The following is a 5,277-nucleotide window of genomic DNA, read 5'->3' as shown; positions in this document are numbered from 1 at the left end:
TATTAGTTCTCTTTGCCCCTTTTGGTGTCTTGATGCTAAAGGGGGAGGAAGTTAGGGATTTGCCTTTATATGCTTACTAACTCACGAGTGTTTTTATCTGCATGTGTTTCCTCTCTCTCGTGAACTTATTTATTGCTTGCATTTGGTTTATGTTTGTCCAAGCCTCGTGTGAACTTATGTATGGTGTAAGACATATGCTACCTCGTCTATCCTATTATGTCTACTGTCTTTATGTTGTGAGATCTCGTATCTCATATGCTTGCTTACTTGCTTTACACATCTTTTGTTCAGGCAACTATATGGCCGGGTCTATAAAATATAGGGGTAGTGTTGATCCTAGTGTGTGCTCTTTGCATTCCAAAAGCATATTCAAATAGTGCACACATCTAGGGGGAACCCGTCTATATTTTATAGGTATTGCTGTATTGGGATTGTCTATCCTTACTGTTATATCCTAGTGGGAGATCTTGTGTTGTCATCAGCCCACCAAAAAGAGGGAGATTGTAAGAGCATAATCTTCCCTAAGAAGTTCTGTTGGTTGATGACAATACCTTTGCGGATCAATCGTGTATTTTGAGCTTTCAAACATTATCAGGTGGCACGAGACGGTTATTCTAGCCTTTAGATGTTAAATGGGAAGACGGAGTACTTCGTATGATTCAGTGTTGGTGGACTTGAGTCATAGGATAATCCGTATTATCAAGAGGGGGTCCGCAATTGGAATTGTTGGGAGAATCTCTCACATACACATTCTTCTCCCTCTTTCCTCCCCGGCACTTTGGAGATGTTTTCTGTCCTTAGGATCATATGCACCTTTATAAGCGGTAGTACCCTACCATGGGTGGTAGTATCGCTCAAGTGGTAGTGCCGCCCTGCGGTACCTGGACTTGTACCGCTTGTGTTTGTGCATCTCGTTGCTTCGGGATTTTGCCTCCTGGTAAGCGGAAGTACTGCTGGGGTAGCGCGGTAGTACCACTTGGGCGGTACTGCCGCTCTCTACTTCCGGCCCCACTTCCGCTTACATTTTCTTTTTTTCGATTCTGTTTGGAATAGATTTTTGGGCGGGAGTACTTAGCGGTAGTAACACTCTGGGAGGCACTAACGTACTGCTCCCCTTTGTCTCATTCTTATGGGATGTCTATCAATGCTAAGCGGAAGTACCGCTTGCAGGAGCGGTAGTACCGCTCCGATGGAAATACCACCCCTGTGATGCCTGTCAGTTTGACTACACAACCCGGTACTTCCGTGCAAGTGGAAGTACCGCTCCCCCTAGCGGTACTACCGCTTATGCACGTTTTGTAGGCAGAAAATGCTCAGATTTCCCGCCACTATATAACTGGGTCTTCTTCCTCGTGGAGACTCATCTCTTATCCTTCAAAAGCTCCATTGTGGCCTCAAGCTCACTCTTGCCCGATCTCCTTCCCTAGCCAACGATTCTTGTTGATTTTCTAGGGTTTAGAGGAGAAGGCCTAAATCTACACTTTCACCAAGAGAAATTTGATTCCCCCACTAAACCCTTGCAGATCTTGTTACTATTTGGGTGTTTGAGCATCCTAGACGGAAGAAGTCACCTCGAAGAAATATTCCATTGTGGTCAAGCTTCGTGGTCTCGTTGGGAGCCTCCAATTAAGTTGTGGTGATTGCCCCAACCTTGTTTGTAAAGGCTCAGTTGCTTCCTTCAAGGGAACCAATAGTGGAATCACGACACCTCGCATTGTGTGAGGGCGTGTGGAGAACACGGTGGCCTTAGTGGCATCTTTGGGAACATTGTTCCTCCATACCGCTCCAACGTAGACGTACTTCCCCTCAAAGGGAAGGAACTTCGGTAACACATCCTCGTGTCCAACGGTTCCACTTGTTGTTATTATTATTGCTAGCATCATATAGGTTGTTCACTAGTTGCATATATAGTGAACCTATTTGTTGCTAATTCTAAGACTTTATAGAAAAGATTAAAATTGGTAGTTGTCCATTCACCCCTCCCCCCTCTAGTTAACCATATCGATCCTTTCACACTCTCTTACATAATATATATATTATGCACACCCGTGCGTATACAAGAAAAAAGTTTGGACGTGTGGCGTATGACCGAGATTATTAATGGCCGTGTTCATGGAGGAGAGTATAACTAAGATTAATTTGGAAAGCTCATAAAGGCATCTTTCATAGATTTATCCATCGTCTCAAGGGAGAAAAATGTGTTTTCTATGTCTCGTTTATCTTTCTTTCATTTTTAGTTGTACTTTGTACGCATGTGTGTTGTGCTGGTGTGCGCGTTCAGCTACATGTTTGTTGGGGAACGTTGCATGGGAAACAAAAAATTTCCTACACACACATAAAATCTATCCATGGTGATGGCCATCTATGAGAGGAGAGATCGGATCCACATACCCTTGTAGATCGCTAAGCGGGAAGCATTAAGAAACGCGGTTGATGTAGTTGAACGTCTTCGCGATCCAATCACGATCCGTCCTACGAACTCCGTCCCGATCTAGTGCCGAATGGACGACACCTCCGCGTTCAGCACACGTACAGCTCAATGACGATCTCCACCTTCTTGATCCACCAAGAATGACGAAGAGGTAGCTGAATTCTCTGGCACCACAACAGCGTGACGGTGATGGTGGTGTACTTACTCCGGCAGGGCTTCGCCATGTCATATCGAACTAATCTACGGGGTGTCACGAAGTAGTGGAGGGAGAGAGGGCTGCATGGTGTCTTGGGTGCAAAAAGCCTCTCTCACCTCCACTATATATAGGTGGGACGGAGGGGTGGAACCCTAGGAAAAAAGCCCTAGGGTTGGCCGGGGCGCCAAGGAGGGGGAGGAGTCCTCCTCCAATTCGGTTTGGTGGAGGAGTCCTCCTCCTCCAACTAGGTTTGCCCCAGCTCTCTCTCTCTCTCTCTCTCTCTTTCACTTCGGCCGAAATAGGCCCACTTGGGCTGGCTGCCCAACCCACTAGAGGCTGGTGCGCCACCCTTGGGCCTACTTCGTCCCTCTCTGGGTGGGTGGCCCCTTCCGGTGGAACCCCGGAACCCATTCGTCACTCTCGATACTTTACCGGTAATCCCCGAAATCCTTCCGGAAGCCAAATCTACTCTTCCTGTATATCAATCTTTGTCTTCGGACCATTACGAAACTCCTCGTGACGTCCAGGATCTCATCCGGGAGTCTAAACAACATTCGGTCACAACATGCATAATCCAACTATACCAAAACCTCACTGAACCTTAAGTGTGGAGACCCTGCGGGTTCGAGTACTTTGCAGACATGACCCGACACACTCTCCGGTCAATAACCAATAGTGGGACCTAGATCTCCATATTGGCTCCTACCTATTCTACGAAGATCTTTATCGGTTGAACCTCTATGTCAAGGATTCAGTTAATCCAGTATAACATTCCTTTTGTCCTTCGGTATGTTACTTTCCCGAGATTCGATCGTCGGTATCTCTATACCTAGTTCAATCTCATTACCGGCAAGTCTCTTTACTCATTTGTAACACACTATCCCGTGGCTAACTCTTTAGTCACATTGCTTGCAAGGCTTGTTGTGATGTTAGATTACCGAGTGGGCCCCGAGATACCTCTTCGTCATAATGAGTGACAAATCCCAATTTTGATCCATTCTAACTCAATGCACACCTTCAGAGATACGTGTAGAGAAACTTTATAGTCATCGACTTACGTTGCGACATTTGATACACACGAGGTATTCTTCCGGTGTCAGTGAGTTATGATCTAATGGTCATAGGAACATATACTTGACATGTAGAAAAACAGTAGCAATAAAACGACACGGTCACATGCTACGTTCATAGTTTGGGTCTTGTCCATCACATAATTTTCCTAATGACGTGATCCCGTTATCAAGTGACAACACTTGTCCATGGCTAGAAAACCTTAACCATCTTTGGTTAACGAGCTAGTCAACTAGAGGCTTACTAGCGACAGTGTGTTGTCTATGTACCCACACATGTATTTGAGTTTTCATTCAATACAATTCTAGCACGGATAATAAATGATTATCTTGAACAAGGAAATATAATAATAACTATTTTATTATTGCCTCTAGGGCATATTGCCAACAGTCTCCCACATGCACTGGAGTCAATAATCTAGCTCACATCACTATGTGATTTACAACGTAACGAATCTAACACCCATACAGTTCTAGCGTTGATCATGTTTTGCTCGTGGAAGAGGCTTAGTCAGCGGGTCTACAACATTCAGATCCGTGTGCACTTTACAAATATTTATGTCATCCTCCTTGATGTAACCGCGGATGAAATTGAAGCCTCATTTTATGTGTCTGATCCTCTTGTGAAACCTTGGTTCCTTGGCTAGAGCAATGGCACCAGTGTTGTCACGGAACACAGTCATTGGATCGAGTGCACTGGGCACAACTCCAAGATCTGTCATGAACTGCTTTATCCAGACACCTACTTTAGCCGCCTCTACGGAAGTTATGTACTCTACTTTGCATGTAGAATCAGATACCATGCTTTGCTTGGAACTGCAGCAACTTACCGCACCCCCATGAAGAATAAATACGTATCCGATTTTTGACTTAGAGTCATCCGGATCACTGTCAAAGCTTGCATCAATGTAACCCTTTACGAAGAGCTCTTTGTCACCTCCATAAACGAGAAACATTTCCTTAGTCCTTTTTAGGTACTTCGGAATATTCTTGACCGTTGTAAAATGCTCCATTCCTGGATTACTTTGAAACCTTCCCGCCATACTTATGGCAAGGCTGACATGTGGTCTAGTGTAGAGCATTGCATACATGATAGATCCTATGGCTGTAGCATAGGGGATGACACTCATCTTTTCTCTATCTTTTGCAGTTACTGGTCATTGAGCCTTACTCAACTTCACACCTAGTAGCACACGCAAGAACCCTTTCTTGGACTGTTCCGTTTTGAATTTCTTCAAAACCTTGTCAGGGTATGTGCTTTGTGAAAGTCCTATTAAGCATCTTGATCTATCTCTATACATCTTAATGCCTAATATGTAAGCAACTTATCCTAGGTCCTTCATTGAAAAACATTTATTCAAATAATCATTTACGCTTCCCAAAAGATCTATATTGTTTCCAATCAGCAATGTGACATCCACATATAATATTAGAAATGATATAGAGCTCCCACTCACTTTTTGTAAATACAAGTTTCTCCATAAACTTATATAAACCTGAACGCCTTGATCACCTCATTAAAGCGTTGATTCCAACTCCGAGATGCTTGCACCAGTCCATAGATGGATCGCTCGAGCTTG

The sequence above is a fragment of the Hordeum vulgare genome, chromosome 2H (assembly GCF_904849725.1).
Source record: "Hordeum vulgare subsp. vulgare chromosome 2H, MorexV3_pseudomolecules_assembly, whole genome shotgun sequence".
Taxonomy (NCBI): Eukaryota; Viridiplantae; Streptophyta; class Magnoliopsida; order Poales; family Poaceae; genus Hordeum; species Hordeum vulgare.
Note: the sequence above shows the minus strand (reverse complement) of the source record.